We start from the raw sequence: 21,202 nt of genomic DNA, 5'->3' as shown, positions 1-21,202 counted from the left end.
ACAACAAGGAACAAAAAAAAAACAAGCAAACTCTCGCTCAAGACGAGGTGTAGCTAATAGCATTGATCAGTGACATTGTTCAATTTCAGACCAAATACAGTTACACAATATGATCAGAAAATACAGTCACCCGTGTGGGAACAAATCCTGTGGGTAGGAGTAAACAATGCGAATAGATAAAACAGAGCACAACACAGAACATGAAACTTCCGTATCATTGCAGGTACATTACTGAGAGGGATACCAATAAACCCAGGCTGCCCATTGCTTGTCAAAGGGCGTGACAGTGTCCCTAGTCCTAGCTGCAAGCAGACGCTCATATTGGTAGGTCAGGTTAACTTGCGCTAATACTTCACTGTGGCTAGGGGCTAAGCTGTCCTTCCAGTGCCTAGCTATGCATAACTTAGCCGCTAGAAGTAGGTGGACCATAATGGTTTGGAATTCCCACGGATAGTCCTGCACCCCTAGATGGAGGACCGCTAAAGCCGGGTTGGGTTTTTTCAGTATCCCAGACACCTCAGCCATTATTTGAAATATTTTTTTCCAAAAGCTGGAAATGCCTACACACGACCAAAATATGTGGAAAATATTAGCTGGGTGGCCACAACCTCTCCAACATAATGGCGAGTAGGACGGAATAAACTTTGCCAGGATGACTGGAGTCTTGTACCAACGCGCCACTATGATTTGGGAGAGATCCCAGTGATTAGTGCAATGAGTTGCCGCTGCTACTGCTTTAAACGATTTAACCCACGAGGCTTGCGGGTACGTGGTTCCTAAGTCCCTTTCCCAACGTGTCATGGGTGGGGTCTTAGAGAATTTAGATTTATCCCCTAGGAGGTCATAGAACAACGATATGCCCTTTGATTTCGTAGCCGGGGTTGTGAGGAAGTCCCAGGCGTTAATTTTTATCTGGACAGTCGGGGGGGGGGGGGGGGATGTTTGCGGAGGAAGTGACTAATCTGCATAAATGTATGGTGGACCGTAGTGGGTAATTTATATGTCTCGACCAGCTCTTGCCAGGTTTTGATAGTAGGGCCCGACACGAGTTCGTCAACCCAGAAAATACCATGATCTCGCCACTTGTCAGTTTTTAGATATGGTATTAAGAGTTCAAGGGTTTGAATCGGTATGCGGGGGTTGGCTGGACATGTGCTATGAGCTGAGGAGGCAACAAGCCTTCGCCATGATAGCAGTGTGGCCTGTGTGGTGGGAGGGAGTGGATGGAGGGGCAGTGGCCTCCATGAGTCCGCCAGAAGAAGCAGATGTAATGAAGGAGTGAGCGCTAAGGCTGCTTCAAGTCTGACCCAGAGAGCTTCCGTGGACCCATGAAACCACCGCTTGGCTTGCGTCAGTAGTGATGCCGTGTAGTAGTCCTCCAGTATTGGCCATCCCATCCCCCCCCCCACCGATTTGTGTTTCACTAGATGTGTCTGCGAGCATCTGGGTTTCTTCCCCATCCATACATAATTGCGGAGAATACGCCTCAATTCCATAAAGTATTTGTGGTGTACAGTGACTGGGATCGTCCTAAAGAGGTATAGGATTTTGGGTAACTCCATCATTTTAAACGAGGCAATGCTGCCTATCCATGACATTTCCACTTTAGACATGCGTGTCAAGTTCTGACGAATCTTTTCAATAAGGGGTTTGAAATTTATATCAATGATTTTCGTAAGATCAGCCGAAAGGTGGATACCTAGATAGGGAATCGTATCCTTTGCCCAAGTGTAAGGGAACCGCTGATGCAGGTGCCGTTTGGTGTGGGCATTGAGACCTAAATCCAGTATCAAGGACTTACTAAAATTCACTTTATAATATGATAGCCTGCTGAAATGCGTTAACAGTTTGTGAATAATTGGAAGGGAGATCAGGGGGTTATTGATAATCAAAACAACGTCGTCCGCAAATAAATTGATCACATGGGATACTCTATCCGCCACCATACCTTTGATAAGGGGATGTGATCTGATAGCCTCAGCAAGAGGTTCCATCATTAGGTTGAAGATGGCCGGGGACAGAGGGCACCCCTGTCTGGTTCCGTTGTGGATAGCAAACTCCTTTGACAGAAAACCAGATGTGAAAATTCTCGCCGAGGGTCTGGAATATAGAGCTGATATTGCAGAGGCTATAGGTCCTTGGAGACCAAATTTAGCTAGGGTGGCTTTCATATATCCCCAATGTATCCTATCGAACGCTTTTTCTGCGTCGATCGAAAGTAATATAGTTGGGGATTTGTTGCTACGTACCTGGTGGATAATATTAATAATATGCCTGGTGGCATCCGGTGCTTGCCTACCTTTAGTGAAGCCTGTTTGGTCGGGTCGAACTATAGATGGGAGGACCTCAAATAGTCGTTTGGCTAAGATTTTGGCATATATCTTTACGTCTGAGTTTAACAATGAGATAGGGCGGAAGTTGGGCGGTGAGTCTGGGGATTTACCTGGTTTGGGCAAAGTCACAATGTGAGCAGTAAACATTTCCGAGGGAAATTATCCAGTGGAGGCGGCCGTGGTGAATAGGGAATGTAGGTGGGGAAGGAGGATGGATTGACATATTTTATAATATTCATTCGTGAGGCCATCAGGGCCCGGAGATTTGTCTGATGGGAGCGATCGTATCGTCTGGAGGATTTCGTCTGGCGTGAAGTCACCGTTGAGAAAGTCTAAGTCTTGTCGGGACAGTTGAGGAAGGTTGAGGGAGTCTAGGAATTCCCTAATGATAGATTCAGTGGGCTGGGGGGTTTGGGGGTCGTCTTGGAGGTTGTATAGCGACCAGTAGTATTCCGCAAACGTGTCTGCAATAGATTGGGGGTTTTCTACTTTTTGTTTTGTGGTGTGGTGGAATACATGGGGTATGGTAGCTTTGGTCCGCCGTGTTTTAAGTTTCTGTGCTAAGAATTTTCCCGCCCTGTTGTGGTTAGCGTAGTATCTCAGTTTAAGACGTCTCATGTAATGATCATGGTCTACACAAAACAATTCCCTGAGTCGGTGTCTTAGTTTAGAAAGCTTGGAGGCAAGAGCTGAAGTGGGGCGGGATTGGTTTTCCTTGTCAGTGTCTCTGATTTCAGCAAGTAGAGTATCAAATTGAGCAGAGCAGGCTTTTTTCTTTCGGGCCGCAGCCTGCAGCAGCAGTCCCCTCACGAATGCCTTATGGGCATTCCAGTTGATAAACGGGTTTGTGTCGGAAGGCCTATTTAATTCAAAATAGTGCTCCGATTCTTGGGTCACTCTATTCTTACACTCCGCATCCTGGAGCACAGAGTTGTCGCACCTCCAAACACGGGAGGAGGCAACCCTGGGACTCCCGGAGAGGGACAGTGTAATTGCAGCGTGGTCTGACCACGAAATGTCATGGATATCTGAATTTGTCACCCTTTGTAGCGATAGTCTATCCACTAGTGCATAGTCAATCCTTGAGTATGAGTTGTGTCTTGGGGAGTAAAAGGTGTAAGAGCGTTCCTCCGCATGTTGGCATCGCCATGCATCGTATAGCCCCTCCGCAAGAAGAAGTCCACGCAGGATCGTGGGCCCCCTCCTGCCAGAGCCAGATGAATCCAGGGCGGGGTCAAGTACCATGTTCAAGTCACCACATAAAACTACATTACCTCGTCGCACCCTGGAGATCAAGCGAAAAAGACGCTTCAAGAATCTCGGTTGGTGCGAGTTAGGTGCGTAAACATTAATTACTGTATATAACACATTGTAGAGCTTACACACTAGGATGATGTACCGTCCGTTTGTGTCCAAATGTGATTCTTGCAGTTCAAAGGGAACATTGGCATTAATGGCCAGCAACACTCCCCCTTTTTTCTCAGATCTGGAGGCAAGAAAGAGGTGAGGGAAGTTCCTGTGGGAGCAGAAGGGGGTCTTGTCTTTGTGAAAGCGGGTTTCCTGCACTGCCACAATATCCGCATTATGTTTCTGGGCATCTGACCAAAGCGACCTCCTCTTTGCGGGGTGGTTCAGACCCCGCGCGTTGATGGACATAAATTTAATCGACATGGGTCATGAGATTCAGTGCGAGGGACGAAGTTAGGAGCCTCGGGGTGAGCGTAGCAGGCGTCTGGTGGAGTTGGCAATAGGTAGAGGCAGGACTTGAGACAATCCTAGTAGGGGGCATCCAGAGGGTGCAAGGAAGTGCGGCTGAAGCAAACAAAAGGCAGAAGCAGCAGGCAGTCAAAGTCAGTGGGGTATGTGTCCACAAGGGTGTCCAGAGTACCATATTCCTTGAAGAGTAGTACCTGAGGGTTTGTAAATCCCTAAACGGTGGAGATCTTGACCACTGGGCAAGAGCAAAAAACATAGAACAAAACAAAAACAAAACTAGAAAGATAAAAAGTGTGGACCGTTTAAAGTCCGTGCAGCTCATGCTGCCTTTTCCAGCAGGGGCCGGTACGGTGGAGAGTACCAGAAAGGGTGCCCAGGGAGATGAATTGTTGATTGCAGCGTGTGACACTTACAGTCGTTATTTATGCTTGGTATTACGCCGAGGTAGAACTACTTGCCAGTCGTGGGTAACATGCTTGGGATCAGTAGGGGGGCGGTGATGGTCTTCCGGTGGAGGAAGATGGCCGTCTTGGGGCACAATACCCCAATCCCTCAGAGCTCTGATGCCTTGGTCCAGAGATGTTATCAGGTGTGACGAGCCATTGTACGTCACTTGCAACTTAGCGGGGTACTTCCACTTATATGCCACATTATGGTTACGGAGAGCTTTAGTTACAGTGGATAGGTCCCTCCTTTGCTGTAGGGTATGCTTGGAGTAGTCAGAAAGTAGCTGTAGGGACTGTGCGTGAGGTGGAACAGAGTCCTTGTGTCTGAACGCTTCCAATATACGCTCCTTGACCTGAAAAAAAGTGCACTCTGAGGATTACGTCCCTTGGGACCTCCTGTGGGAGGAAGGAGGGTTTCGGAACTCGATGGACCCTATCCACTGTCAGGTCAGCAGAGGTCAGGGATGGAACCAAATCTTTGAACAAGGAGTGCACATAATGGGGCAGTTGTTGTTGAGTGACCGATTCGGGGACCCCCCTTATCTTTATGTTGTTCCGGCGCGACCTGTCCTCCAAGTCTGCCAGCTTGTTTTTGATCATTAGCAGGTCGTCCGAATGGGAGTTGTGGGAGTCCACCAACACATTGTATGAGGTTGCAACTTCAGATAGCTTATTTTCATTAGCGTGCACCCTTTGGCCCAGGTCGTGCACCTCTGCTCGACATTGCCGAACCGCTGAGAACAAGTCCGCATGCAATGAAGATTTCAACAGCATCATCATCTCTTTTAGAGTTACATCAGAGATTAGTTGGCCTGTTGTGGGAAACTGTGCTATAGGGTCATGTGGAGGGGAAGAAGTAGAAGGGTGTACCTGTGTAGGATCCAGGGGTCCTCCATCCCTCTCCTGCTATCTGACTCCATGTGAGGCTTGGACTTTACAGGGCTACTTAGTGAGGGTGTGCTGTCCCCCGAGTCCGTGCGGGGCGATCTGGAGCGGTGGGAGGCATTATCTGTGTCCTCCATCGGTGCCGAGTCAGTATGCGGCGTGTCCACCGCTAGAGAGCAGAGAGGCGGTGGTGAGGGCGGTCTCCCGCCGCCATCTTGCCAGAGTCCCGCCGGCCGCACAGGAGGAAAGTATGCCGGCAATTTCTTTATTTGTGCGGACCCGCGCCCGTTCCTCTGCATCTCCGGGCGTCGTGGAGGAGCTCCCGCACTAGGGGAAGGTACCTGGGCTTGTGAGGCTGCCGTTGGTGTCGGTCGAAGGGCGATTCTCCCTGGGCTAGCTGTGTGCTTAGGGTCATTGTCTTGTTGGAAGGTAAACCTTCGGCCCAGTCTGAGGTCCAGAGCACTCTGGAGAAGGTTTTTGTCCAGGATATCCCTGTACTTGGCCGCATTCATCTTTACCTCGATTGCAACCAGTCGTCCTGTCCCTGCAGCTGAAAAACACCCCCACAGCATGATGCTGCCACCACCATGCTTCACTGTTGGGACTCTATTGGACAAGTGATGAGCAGTGCCTGGTTTTCTCCACACATACCGCTTAGAATTAAGGCCAAAACTTTCTATTTTGGTCTCATCAGACCAGAGAATCTTATTTCTCACCATCTTGGAGTCCTTCAGGTGTTTTTTTTAGCAAACTTCATGCGGGCTTTCATGTGTCTTACACTGAGGAGAGGCTTCCGTCGGGTCACTCTGCCATAAAGCCCCGACTGGTGGAGGGCTGCAGTGATGGTTGACTTTCTACAACTTTCTCCCATCTCCTGACTGCATCTCTGGAGCTCAGCCACAGTGATCTTTGGGTTCTTCTTTACCTCTCTCACCAAGGCTCTTCTCCCCCGATAGCTCAGTTTGGCCGGACGGCCAGCTCTAGGAAGGGTTCTGGTCGTCCCAAACGTCTTCCATTTGAGGATTATGGAGGCCACTGTGCTCTTAGGAACCTTAAGTGCAGAAGAAATCTTTTTGTAACCTTGGCCAGATCTGTGCCTTGCCACAATTCTGTCTCTGTTCCTTTGACCTCATGATTCTCATTTGCTCTGACATGCATTGTGATCTGGAAGGTCTTATATAGACAGGTGTGTGGCTTTCCTAATCAAGTCCAATCAGTATAATCAAACACAGCTGGACTCAAATGAAGGTGTAGAACCATCTCAAGGATGATCAGAAGAAATGGAAAGCACCTGAGTTAAATATATGAGTGTCACAGCAAAGGGTCTGAATACTTAGGACCATGTGATATTTCAGTTTTTCTTTTTTAATAAATCTGCAACAATGTCAACAATTCTGTGTTTTTCTGTCAGTATGGGGTGCTATGTGTACATTCATGAGGAAGAAGAATGAACTTAAATGATTTTAGCAAATGGCTGCAATATAACATAGAGTGAAAAATTTAAGGGGGTCTGAATACTTTCCGTACCCACTGTATATAGTAAGGTATATATCCTCCAGGTAGTAGTTGTACTCTCTTGTAGTATATAGTCTATATACATATTACAGGGACCAATATATAGTACAAGAGAGTACAACTAGGCTGGAGTATATACCTTACTATATACATATTACAGGGAACACTATATACTACAAGAGTCTCTTGTAGTATATAGTGTTCCCTGTAATATGTATATAGTAAGGTATATACTCCAGGTAGTTGTACTCTCTTGTAGTATATTCTCATGGGTGATTGTGTAGGCAGGGGGCCCCAGTGCACTGCATTGCCCAGGGGCCTATAAGGCTCTTAAGATGGCACTGACTCTGGTGAAGTCTTCTCTTGATTGTTGACTTTGACACACATACACCTACCTCCTGGAGAGTTTTTTTTTTGATCTGGCCAACTGTTGTGAAGGGTATTTTCTTCACCAGGGAAAGAATTCTTCAGTCATCCACCACAGTTGTTTTCCATGGGCTTAAAGGTCTTTTGGTGTTGCTGAGCTCACCGGTGCGTTCTTTCTTTTTAAGGATGTTCCAAACAGTTGGTTTGGAATGCACAGAGGAGGATCAAGCCACTCCACAGCATCGCTCCCGGAGCCTGGTGAGTCTTCTGACAACCCCAATCCACAGCCAATCTCCCCTTTCTCAAGCCCCCTTAAGCAAAAGAGAAGACTGACGGGATAGTGAGGACAGGGAGCTGGATGGCCCTGATATGGAGGAGGGGGAGTCCATGGAGCAGACAGTTTCCTATGGCCAGCAGCTAGATGCCTACCCCACTACTGGACAGGCTATTACAGATACTGCAATGAAAGATATGATGAGGACACTGAGAGGGGCATTACAGCAAGATATGGTAGCTTTCATGAAATCTACCAACAGAGAAATTGATTCACTTGGTGACAGAGTGAACCATACAGAGAACAAGCTGAGTGAATTTACTGGAGCGCACAATGATTTAGTGGATGCTCATTTTGAATTGGAAGAAGAGCTTAAACACCTTAAGCTGAAAGTAGCAGACCTAGAGGATAGAGCCCGCAGAAATAACATTAAGTTCCGGGGGATCCCAGAATCAGTGAAGCTGGCGGAGCTCTCCTCCTTCCTCCAACAGCTTATGCAGGCTGCTCTACACACACTTACTCCTGCAGACCTCCTTACTGACAGGGCTCACAGATTGCCAAAGCCGTCTCATATCCCTGAAGCTGTTCCCAGGGATGTAATTGCCCGCCTACATTTCTTTCATGTAAAGGATCAGTTAATGCGCTTCTCACAACAACATCCTGCTCTCCCGGATCCATATGTGAGGTGTTGCATTAATGTCAAAGTAAGTTTCTTGAACCGCCAACAAATCGGCGTGGAGAGAGGTGGCTTCCTTCCAAAGCGAACGTCTCTTGGCAGGATGGTTCAATCCGTTGGCATTAATTGTCACTAGCTTGATGGTCATGACACTTGTGGTAGGTTCATGGTAGAGAGGGCATCACCCGTGGTGGACATTTGGGCACAACGTGGTACGTTGAGAAATGGGTAAGAAAGAAAGAAAAATAAACGGACCAAAAAAAAGAAGAAAAAAGGACAAGGCCTAAAAATAGGGCCGTCTCAGCAGCCCGGGAGCGAGAAATCTCACAACATGACCGGGAGAGGGCCAGAGGGAGAAGCATCTTCCAAGGCCTGAGACACTGGTCGTAAGATCAAGTGCGACTAGGGCTAGGTTGGGTAGATGAGGGCCTGGAGGGCCGTTTGCGAGAGGCTACATGCCATTCGGCTTCCAGTGGTCATAGAGGCGAGTGGTCTGATGCACTGGCAGGGTCCGGTGGGAGAATGTTACATCTCCGAAGCATTGTAAGGCCTTCATCCAGGGACCTTATCGTGATAGTGGAACCTCCATGGGTCACTAGGAGTGTCGCCGGATATCTCCATTTGTGCTGGATTTGATGATTGCGCAATGCCTTTGTAACGGTAGACAGGTTACGTCTGGCTTGCAGCATGTGTCTGGAAAGGTCAGGCAAAAGTTGTACATCGCAATAGGGATCCAGAAGTGCACCCCACTGCCTGGACGCCAACATAATTTTGTCTTTCACTGTGTAAAAGTTGACCCTAAGCAGGACATCTCTAGGCACATTTGAGTCCAGGAAGGAAGGTTTGGGCAGCCTGTGGATTCTGTTGATAAGCAGATCCGCATCCGACAGGGAAGGTACTAGCAGTTTGAAGAGTGAGGTGACATGTTGTAACAGGTGGTCAGGAGAGATCGCCTCAGAAATGCCCCGCAGTTTGACATTATTACGTCTGGAGCGGTCTTCCAGATCTGCCACTATGTTTTGCAGACGTGCGATTTTTTCAGTATGGGAGTTTAGCTTGTCAATCACTGAATTGATAGTTTCAGCATGGTTCTAAACAGAGTGTTCAACATGGTCAATGCGAGACCCCAGTGCTGAGATTTCTGCAGCTGCATGTCTGCCTGCATTGAGGTCCGCAGGGAGTATAACATGTCCCTCATTGTGGCTTCAGAGATGGGATTACCCCCAGAGGGTAGTTTTTCACATCTAGTTTGCATAGAGAGTAAACTAGATGTGACAGTGGCTAAAACAAATCAGCACACAGGGCTCATACAGTCTCTGCAGGAACAATTGGACTCTGCTCTACTTAAAGTTGAGAATCTAGAGAACAGGTCCCGCAGATACAACTTTCGGCTGCAGGGCCTGCCTGACTCTGTCACGGACATTCCGACAGCTATTCAAGGGTTTATTAAGGACCTCATCCCGGACATCCCCACGCATAAACTGGAGCTAGACCGGGCCCACAGAGCACTGGGGCCTCCCAGGAGAGATGGCAATCCTAAAGATATTGTGGTCAAGCCTCACTTCTTCTCAGTTAAAGAAGAAATCCTTAGCAGAGCTAGAAGTGCTACGCAACTTACCTGTCAAGGTCACCCAGTTCAAATATTTACCAACCTGGAACCGTCCACGATCCAACGCAGGAGATCTCTGAAACCGTTATTGTCCATTCTATCTCAGAAAGAACTGAAATACTGGTGGGCATTCCCATTTGCTCTTAAGTTCACATACAAGAACAAGACCTATTCCTCTTCAAGCTTCTCAGAAGGGGAAAAATTGCTTCATCACCTGCATTTTCTCCCTCAAGCACCGGACCCAATCCCCTCCTCCTCGAGCTCTGGATCCTCCAAACGCCCTAATCTATCTAGTCCTATTGCTCCTTGTGGCACAAGTCGAACTTCAAGCGCTCCAAGGATAGCAAGCCTCCCAGATCATCTTCGGATGACTTTCATACCAATTTCACATCTGGAGCATTATTTCTCCTCTCAGTGACTTCCTCCTCATACACTGAGACTGGCAAGTTGTTGTGTTCTTGTTGTCTGCCAAATGACTGCACTAAATTTAACTTTTGAATGTAGTATATGATTGCTAGAGGTACAGTAAGCATTCACTGTATACACAAGTTGGTGGCGGGCTGTTTAGGCCACAAACATGAGCTCACATGGGTTGAACTGACAGCAAAGAACGTAGTATATGATGGCTAGAGGTACAGTAGGCGTTCACAGTATACACAAGTAGGTGGCGGCCTCTATAGGCCACAAAAATGAGCTCACATGGGTTGAACTGACAGCAAAGAACGTAGTATATGATGGCTAGAGGTACAGTAGGCGTTCACAGTATACACAAGTTGGTGGCGGGCTGTTTAGGCCGCAAATATGAGCTTACATGGGTTGAACTGACAGTAAAGAAGGTAGTATATGATGACTAGAGGTACAGTAGGCGTTCACAGTATACACAAGTTGGTGGCGGGCTGTTTAGGCCGCAAACATGAGCTCACATGGGTTGAACTGACAGAAAATAACATACAGTAGTATATGATTGCTAGAGGTACAGTAGGCGGTCACTGTATACACAAGTTGGTGGCGGGCTGTTTAGGCCGCAAACATGACCTCACATGGGTTGAACTGACAGCAAAGAACGTAGTATATGATTTCTAGAGGTACAGTATGCGTTCACCAGGGGCGGACTGATAACCTATGGGGCCCCCGGGCAATATGAGATCATGGGGCCCCCCTGTGTCCATGAGTACACATGTTGCAGCAGGAGTTAAACCCCCTGTTGCTTTTGGTGGGTTATCGTGACCCATTCAAGTGAATGAGGCCCACTCGGCAAACACCCTGCAACCATGTGCAATGCACATAGTTTCAGCATGCTAGTGTGTGATTCAAGGAGTTGAAGCAGGTGATGAGGAGGCAATACAACGCCTTCTCATTGCCTACTTTAACCCTTTTTTTTTTTTTTTGCTGTACTGCACAAGGTTGCACAGCCTTTGCAATGCAGCCCCATTCACTTGAATGAGTTATGCTTGGCAGGTGCTACATCTGCCAAGCGTGACAGGACATATAATTCCTGATGCGGATGCAACATGTGTACACCCCTGGCCCTTGCAGTTAAAGGGGGTGTGGTGGGGGTGAGTAAATACAGGGCTCAATTCTGAGGTTTTCCTGCCCCCAAACTGCAAATTTAAACAGGCCCTTGCTGTCCTGAACAACCTATCCCAGTTGGTGTTTAGGGGACCCCTTGAAAGAGGACAGAGAGGGACCCCTGAGATAAAGACAGAGAGTGACCCTTGGAATAATGACAGAGAGTAGCCCCTGGGATAAGAACAGAGAGGGACCCCTGGGATAAGGACAGAGAGGGGCCCCAGGGATGAGAGCAGAGAGGGTCCTGGAATGAGAACAGAGAGAGGGTCCTAATATGAGAGCAGAGAGAGGGTCCAGGGATGAGAGCAGAGAGGGGGTCCTGAGATGAGAGCAGAGAGGGGGTCCTGAGAGGAGAGCAGAGAGGGGGTCCTGAGATGAGAGCAGAGAGGGGGTCCTGAGATGAGAGCAGAGAGGGGGTCCTGAGATGAGAACAGAGAGGGGGTCCTGAGATGAGAGCAGAGAGGGGGTCCTGAGATGAGAGCAGAGAGGGGGTCCTGAGATGAGAACAGAGAGGGGGTCCTGAGATGAGAACAGAGAGGGGGTCCTGAGATGAGAGCAGAGAGGGGACACTGGAATGAGAGCTGAGAGAGACCCCTGCGATGAGAACAGAGAGGGGGTCCAGGGATGAGAGCAGAGAGGGGTTCCTGAGATGAGAGCAGAGAGGGGGTCCTGAGATGAGAGCAGAGAGGGGACACTGGAATGAGAGCTGAGAGAGACCCCTGGGATGAGAGCAGAGAGGGGCCTTGGGATGAGAGCTGAGAGAGACCCCTGGAATGAGAGCAGAGAGGGGGTCCTGGGATGAGAGCAGAGAGAGACCCCCTGGGATGAGAGCAGAGAGGGGGTCCTGGGATGAGAGCAGAGAGGGGGGTGCAGGGATGAGAGCAGAGAGGGGGGTCCTGGGATGAGAGCAGAGAGGGGGTCCTGGGATGAGAGCAGAGAGGGGGCCATGGGATGAGAGCAGAGAGGGGGTCCTGGGATGAGAGCAGAGAGAGACCCCTGGGATGAGAGCAGAGAGGGGGTCCTGAGATGAGAGCAGAGAGGGGGTCCTGAGATGAGAACAGAGAGGGGGTCCTGAGATGAGAACAGAGAGGGGGTCCTGAGATGAGAGCAGAGAGGGGACACTGGAATGAGAGCTGAGAGAGACCCCTGGGATGAGAGCAGAGAGGGGGTCCTGGGATGAGAGCAGAGAGGGGGCCATGGGATGAGAGCAGAGAGGGGGTCCTGGGATGAGAGCAGAGAGGGGGCCATGGGATGAGAGCAGAGAGGGGGTCCTGGGATGAGAGCAGAGAGGGGGGTCCTGGGATGAGAGCAGAGAGGGGGCCATGGGATGAGAGCAGAGAGGGGGTCCTGGGATGAGAGCAGAGAGGGGGGTCCTGGGATGAGAGCAGAGAGGGGGTCCTGGGATGAGAGCAGAGAGGGGGTCCTGGGATGAGAGCAGAGAGGGGGCCATGGGATGAGAGCAGAGAGGGGGTCCTGGGATGAGAGCAGAGAGGGGGTCCTGGGATGAGAGCAGAGAGGGGGTCCTGGGATGTGAGCAGAGAGGGGGCCATAGGATGAGAGCAGAGAGGGGGCCATGGGATGAGAGCAGAGAGGGGGCCATGGAATGAGAGCAGAGAGGGGTCCTGGGATGAGGAGATAGGGGGTCCTGGGATGAGGAGAGAGGGGGTCCTGGGATGAGGAAAGAGGGGGTCCTGGGATGACAGCAGAGAGGGGTCCTGGGATGAGGAGAGTGGGGGTCCTGGGATGAGGAGAGAGGGGTCCTGGGATGAGGATAGAGGGGGTCCTGGGATGAGGAGAGAGGGGGTCCTGGGATGAGGAGAGAGGGGTCCTGGGATGAGGAGATAGGGGTCCTGGGATGAGGAGATACGGGTCCTGGGATGAAGAGAGAGGGGGTCCTGGGATGAGGAGAGAGGGGGTCCTGGGATGAGGAGAGAGGGGGTCCTGGGATGAGGAGAGAGGGGTCCTGGGATGAGGAGAGAGGGGTCCTGGGATGAGGAGATAGGGGTCCTGGGATGAAGAGAGAGGGGGTCCTGGGATGAGGAGAGAGGGGGCCCTGGGATGAGGAGAGAGGGGGCCCTGGGATGAGGAGAGAGGGGGTCCTGGGATGAGGAGAGAGGGGGTCCTGGGATGAGGAGAGAGGGGGTCCTGGGATGAGGAGATAGGGGGTCCTGGGATGAGGAGAGAGGGGTCCTGGGATGAGGAGATAGGGGGTCCTGGGATGAGGAGAGAGGGGGTCCTGGGATGAGGAGATAGGGGGTCCTGGGATGAGGAGATAGGGGGTCCTGGGATGAGGAGATAGGGGGTCCTGGGATGAGGAGAGAGGGGGTCCTGGGATGAGGAGATAGGGGGTCCTGGGATGAGGAGAGAGGGGTCCTGGGATGAGGAGATAGGGGGTCCTGGGATGAGGAGAGAGGGGGTCCTGGGATGAGGAGATAGGGGGTCCTGGGATGAGGAGAGAGGGGGTCCTGGGATGAGGAGATAGGGGGTCCTGGGATGAGGAGATAGGGGGTCCTGGGATGAGGAGAGAGGGGGTCCTGGGATGAGGAGATAGGGGGTCCTGGGATGAGGAGAGAGGGGTCCTGGGATGAGGAGATAGGGGGTCCTGGGATGAGGAGAGAGGGGGTCCTGGGATGAGGAGATAGGGGGTCCTGGGATGAGGAGATAGGGGGTCCTGGGATGAGGAGATAGGGGGTCCTGGGATGAGGAGATAGGGGGTCCTGGGATGAGGAGAGAGGGGGTCCTGGGATGAGGAGATAGGGGGTCCTGGGATGAGGAGAGAGGGGTCCTGGGATGAGGAGATAGGGGGTCCTGGGATGAGGAGAGAGGGGGTCCTGGGATGAGGAGATAGGGGGTCCTGGGATGAGGAGATAGGGGGTCCTGGGATGAGGAGAGAGGGGGTCCTGGGATGATAGCAGAGAGGGGTCCTGGGATGAGGAGAGAGGGGGTCCTGGGATGATAGCAGAGAGGGGTCCTGGGATGAGGAGAGAGGGGGTCCTGGGATGAGGAGATAGGGGGTCCTGGGATGAGGAGAGAGGGGTCCTGGGATGAGGAGATAGGGGGTCCTGGGATGAGGAGAGAGGGGGTCCTGGGATGAGGAGATAGGGGGTCCTGGGATGAGGAGATAGGGGGTCCTGGGATGAGGAGAGAGGGGTCCTGGGATGAGGAGATAGGGGGTCCTGGGATGAGGAGAGAGGGGTCCTGGGATGAGGAGATAGGGGGTCCTGGGATGAGGAGAGAGGGGGTCCTGGGATGAGGAGATAGGGGGTCCTGGGATGAGGAGATAGGGGGTCCTGGGATGAGGAGAGAGGGGGTCCTGGGATGAGGAGATAGGGGGTCCTGGGATGAGGAGAGAGGGGTCCTGGGATGAGGAGATAGGGGGTCCTGGGATGAGGAGAGAGGGGGTCCTGGGATGAGGAGATAGGGGGTCCTGGGATGAGGAGAGAGGGGGTCCTGGGATGAGGAGAGAGGGGGTCCTGGGATGAGGAGATAGGGGGTCCTGGGATGAGGAGAGAGGGGGTCCTGGGATGAGGAGATAGGGGGTTCTGGGATGAGGAGAGAGGGGTCCTGGGATGAGGAGAGAGGGGTCCTGGGATGAGGAGATAGGGGGTCCTGGGATGAGGAGAGAGGGGGTCCTGGGATGAGGAGAGAGGGGGTCCTGGGATGAGGAGAGAGGGGGTCCTGGGATGATAGCAGAGAGGGGTCCTGGGATGAGGAGAGAGGGGGTCCTGGGATGATAGCAGAGAGGGGTCCTGGGATGAGGAGAGAGGGGGCCCTGGGATGAGGAGAGAGGGGCCCTGGGATGAGGAGAGAGGGGTCCTGGGATGAGGAGAGAGGGGGTCCTGGGATGAGGAGAGAGGGGGTCCTGGGATGAGTGGCAATCTGCACCTCTTTGATTTGGGGAGAAGGGGCGGTAAGAGAACATGTGCTGGGGGTGCATTTGGAGGGGAGAGGTCAGAGTTGAAATCCCCTCACACCACCTCCTCACCTTCTAGCACAAGTCATCCCCCCTCCAAAAGCATCCCCCTAGCATATGCCCCCGCCCCCATCACTTCTCCATATGTGCATCCTTGTTATCTGTCCCCCTTCCGTATCCATAAACTATGTACAGTACATACCTCAGATAATCAGTGCAGCTCTTGAAGTTAATGTCCCTCCTCCCCGGCTACTCCTCCTCCTGTCTGTGTACTTCAGAGCCGTGGAGGAGGATCCTTGGTGAGCTCTGTGTACTGTGCAGGCATCAGTTGGGGGAGAGATGTAAGTGTCAGCTGCTGCAGAGGGACGATCGCTGCGTGAGGGAGCCCAGGCACCCTGAAAGAGATGCAGGGAAGGTGTCCTGAGTGCCCACGCTAGTGTGTCTCTGTCAGGCCAGTTACCGGAGCTCAGTGCTGGAACTTGTTCTGGCACTGGGCTCCGGGATCATCACAGATGCTTTGGAAGGTAGGTGCCAGGAGCCTTTCATGGGGCCCCCTACTAGCCCCGGGCCCTCGGGCAGTGCCCGAGTGCCCTAATGGTCAGTCCGCCCCTGGCGTTCACTGTATACGGAAGTTGGTGGCAGGCTGTTTAGGCCACAAACATGAGCTCACATGGGTTGAACTGACAGTAAAGAATGTAGTATATGATGGCTAGAGGTACTGTAGGCGCTCACCGTATACACAAGTTGGTGGCGGGCTGTTTAGGCCACAATCATGAGCTCACATGGGTTGTACTGACAGCAAAGAACGTAGTATATGATTGCTAGAGGTAAAGTAGGTGTTCACTGTATACACAAGTTGGTGGCGGGCTGTTTAGGCCGCAAACATGAGCTCACATGGGTTGAACTGACAGCAAAGAACATAGCATGTGATGGCTAGAGGTACAGTAGGCGTTCACAGTATACACAAGTAGGTGGCGGTCTCTATAGGCCACAAAAATGAGCTCACATGGGTTGAACTGACAGCAAAGAACGTAGTATATGATGGCTAGAGGTACAGTAGGCGCTCACAGTATACACAAGTTGGTGGCGGACTGTTTAGGCTGCAAACTTGACCTCACATGGGTTGAACTGGCAGCAAAGAACGTAGTATATGATTGCTAGAGGTACAGTAGGAGTTCACTGTATACACAAGTAGGTGGCAGCCTCTATAGGCCGCAAACATGAGCTCACATGGTTTGAACTGACAGCAAAGAACGTAGTATATGATTTTTAGAGGTTCAGTATGCGTTCACTGTATACGCAAGTTGGTGGCAGGCTGTTTAGGCCGCAAACATGAGCTCACATGGGTTGAACTGACAGTAAAGAATGTAGTATATGATGGCTAGAGGTACAGTAGGCGTTCACTGTATACACAAGTTTGTGGCGGGCTGTTTAGGCCGCAAACAGGAGCTCACATGGGTTGAACTGACAGCAAAGAATGTAGTATATGATGGCTAGAGGTACAGTAGGCATTCACAGTATACACAAGTTGGTGGCGGTCTGTTTAGGCCACAAACATGAGCTCACATAGGTTGAACTGACATAAAATAACAGTATATGATTTCTAGAGGTACAGTAGGCATTCACTGTATACACAAGTTGGTGGCGGGCTGTTTAGGTCGCAAACATGACCTCACATGGGTTGAACTGACAGCAAAGAACGTAGTATATAATTGCTAGAGGTACAGTAGGCGTTCACTGTATACACAAGTAGGTGGCAGCCTCAATAGGCCGCTAACATGAGCTCACATGGGTTGAACTGACAGCAAAGAACGTAGTATATGATTTTTAGAGGTTCAGTATGCGTTCACTGTATACGCAAGTTGGTGGCAGGCTGTTTAGGCCGCAAACATGAGCTCACATGGGTTGAACTGACAGTAAAGAATGTAGTATATGATGGCTAGAGGTACAGTAGGCGTTCACTGTATACACAAGTTTGTGGCGGGCTGTTTAGGCCGCAAACAGGAGCTCACATGGGTTGAACTGACAGCAAAGAATGTAGTATATGATGGCTAGAGGTACAGTAGGCCAATGAGCCAATTTCAGACCATTCTGCTCCCAGACGTATATCTCAAGGATCAGAACATTCAGGGCTATGTGAGATGATTACAGCTACACACACCTACACAGGTTGAACTGGATGGACTATTGTCTATATTCAACCTCACCTACTATGTAACTATAGAGTTGGTACGATGCATAGTCCATAAATTGCGGAAATAATGGATTGCCTTGGAGGGGCAGATGCTTGGACATTGCTGAGGGAACTCCCAGATGTTTTCTTACTTCCCTCCTTGCTATCATAGTGTCTCGGAAAGGGAACATGTTGTTGAAGGTGCACGGGCAGAGCTGTAAAGGTGCTGTGTAGCACTCCAGTAGGCACAATGGGTGGGCTAGTTGAGGCTCAATGTGGTAGTTGGAGTAGGTTGAGGATTCGGTGATCCAATCCAGGCCATAACGTAGGAGGCAAGACAGATTATACAACCTAATATTGGGCAAGCCAGCTCCCCCCCTCGCTCTTCGGAAGGTGAAGTTTGTCAATGGATATCTGGGGTCTCCTCTTATTCCAGAGGAAAGCCGTAAAAGAGATGCTGCCGCTGACTGATCCCTCCTCCTCCTCTGCAGGAACGCAAGAGGATAGAGATCGTCAGCTCCTCCTCCCTCCCTCCCCTTCTCCTCCCCCTCCCACCCACACTCCTCGGAGATGTGTGGACAGGAAAGAAGCTGCAGACAGCGTGAGGTAAGTGAGGTCTCTCTCCTGCAATAATGTAAGGGGGGTCTCTGTGTGGGGGGCTCTCTGATGTGAGGGGGGCTCTGTGTGTGGGGGGTATCTGATGTAAGGGGATCTCTGTGTGTGGGGCTCTGATGTAAGGGGAGCTCTGTGTGGGGGGCTCTGATGTTTAATGGGAGCTCTGTGTGGGGGGTCTCTGATGTAAGGGGATCTCTGTGTGGGAGGCTCTGACGTTTAATGGGAGCTCTGTGTGGGGGGTCTCTGATGTAAGGGGGGGCTCTGATTTAAGGGGGGGCTCTATGGGGGGTCTCTGATTTAAGGGGGGCTCTGTGGGGGGCTCTAATGTAGGCAGGCCTCTCTGAGGGTCTCTGATGCAAGGGGGGTTAAGTTATTAGTGATCATAGAAAAGAAAAGTCAAATAAAGTGCAAAAAAGGTGCAAAAAATGTGCCCAGCGGGGGCGCCACAGGATTAGCTTGCACAGGGCGCCTGAACACCTAAGGCCGGCCCTGCATGAGGGCCTCTTCCATGACAAATGGGGACCATGCAAATACTTTACCCTTCCTGATGACTACCTACGGGAAATTGTTCAACCTGGCTGAGGGACGGGGGGTCACGGGGGGCTGGGTTCAGGTAGCCTTCACACACTTTTTCTTGTCTCTTTCACCCCTCTCCCTCTCCTGAGATCTTTATGATCACTGTGCCCCTAATTTTATAACCTATAATCAGTGGTGGGAATCAGCCGGTTTGCACCGGTTCTTTGGAACCTGTTACTAACATTTAACAAGTTTGCAGAACCAGTGTGCAAGCCGGAGATCCAGGCAGCAATTTGAAATTCCCCGCCCCTGTGCTCAGCTGGCTTCTCCATTCAGCGCACTCAGCAATGTCTCCTCCCCATCCAGAGTCCCGACCCCACCCCCGAGTCGGCTCCCGGCCTCCCGCGCAAATGATACATCCATACAGGTGCTGCTGTACAGGAGTCCTATGAGAGCCGGAGGACACAGCAGGCTTGTCTGCAAGGCCGGCCCCCCTTGTCCCCCCTGTCATACACAGGTCGCCCTCGGTCGGAGTCTGAGATATGCTGAGGGATCACCTATCCGTGCTGCTGCTGGAGGGAGCCCAGGTGACCAAGGATGAGTGTGCTGCAGCTTGGTAATGGTGAGTGAGATGACCCCATATTCCCCACACACCATCCCATCCCCCACCCCACTCTATCTCCCCTGGGGACAGGGACCCCTTCTTTCCTGGGAACAGGGACCCCCTTCTCCTCTGGGGACAGTGACCCCTTCTTTCCTGGGAACAGGGACCCTTCTCCTCTGGTAGCAGGGACCCCTTATTTTCTGGGGACAGGGACCCCTTCTCCCCTTGGGACAGGGACCCCTTCTCCTCTGGGAACAGGGACTCCTTCTTTTCTGGGGACAGGGACCCCTTCTCCCCTGGGGACGGGGACCCCTTCTCCCCTGGGGACAGGGACTCCCTTCTCAACAATTTGGCACAATTTGTTGTATTTAAAAATATTTTACTTGGAGAATGAACACAAAACTTCTGCAAAATCCTGTACACAGGAGATAACTCCATGTTTGGAAAACTATTTTTTGGATAACGCTTCCTCTGGCGACGATCCTTTCCTCCTTTGGAGAGCACATAAGGCGGTCGTCAGGGGGACCTTTATCAAACTTTGTATTTGTTTATGGCAGTATAGCTACTTTATAATACATTTCCTCCTTTGATGGAATCACACTATGTAGCTGTTTATGGAGAATTCGGATACTTGCTGGAGGATTTCATTTCATCCGAAGCATACAAGTCACCAGGAGGATCTGACAGCTGATGGGCTGAGCTCGTCCCTGGGATTTCTCTATGCCGATAAATATCGGTGAGTGTATGTCCACAGGAGGGGGGGGGGGGTACAGTTGGAGTTCGTTACACTTGTTTGGGAAGAAGAAAAATAATAATCTGATATATTTATGCACAGGCGGATGAAGAAGATTAATCGCTCAGATTTATTGTGTTAGGACTTATTTGAATATATTTTCCTTTCACTGTAAATTTGGAGATTTGATGAATTATGAGATACATGAACTTTTGATGTGATTAGGATCATCAATAGTTTTTTTTTTTTTCTTAGCGCTGTATATTTTCCGGATTAGGTGGAATTCATTAACACTAGAGGAGAGGTGCTATTTGGAATGGAGGGGGCAGATGACATTTTCAAAGAGGTGAGGTCCTCCGGGGTGACTTCTTTTTTTTTTTTTTCCAAATATTTTATTGGTTCATAAAAATATAAAGTTAAAAACTTACAATCAGCCAAAGTTGGCAAAAGAAACAGTACAGTATTGTACACAAAAATGTAGAGTTACAAACGTACAATCAGCCAATGTTGGCAAAAGTACCAGTACATAATTGCATAGAACAAACATCATTAATAACCAAGGGGAACTGGGACAACTCCACCCTGTGAAGCGCATCTAGTCGAACAGGGATCTGAAGTGGAAAGAAACGGTGGTGAAAGTAGAAGTAAAAGAACTAGACACAAAAGGGGAAGCGAACCATCAGGAGAACAAAGCAGTCAAGTCGGGCAGGTCCGTGTCGAGGCCCATAGCCTGGGTGATCAAAACCCAGGGACGGGAGACAGGGGAGTTGTCCGGGAGGGGGAATGACGAAAAAGCCACTAAGTCGTGCAGAGAAGGGGGGGAGCTAGTTGTCCGGGCCCGCCCAGAGACAACGAAGCTTCCAGCGGAGGACGAGGAGGGGAAGGGGGCGGGGGGAGGAAGGAGTGGAGGAAGAGTTGACAGGGGAAGGGGGGAAGAGAGGGAGGGGAAGGAAGAAAAAAATAAATAAATAAAGGGGGGGGGGGGGCGGAAATAATGATAAGCATAAAGAACGGTGTACCGGAGGGGTCAGCGAGAATAGTACCACAGGGTCTTTACTGACAGAGTCGGGAGTATTCAGGTGTAGAAGTATAGTAAATCCAGCATGCCCATTTTTGTGATGTTTGGAAGGAGCATCTCTTGCGATGGCAATAAGCTCTTCCATCTCCGCTACCTTTGAGAGGCGCTGGAACCACTGCTTGACGGTAGGCACGTGCGTGGTCTTCCAAAGTGCCGGGATGCACTGCCTGGCGGCGTTCAC

This window comes from Pelophylax lessonae, assembly GCF_965119305.1.
Source record: "Pelophylax lessonae genome assembly, chromosome: 2".
NCBI lineage: Eukaryota > Metazoa > Chordata > Amphibia > Anura > Ranidae > Pelophylax > Pelophylax lessonae.
The sequence above is the reverse complement of the archived record's forward strand: the minus strand, read 5'-3'. Positions refer to the sequence as shown.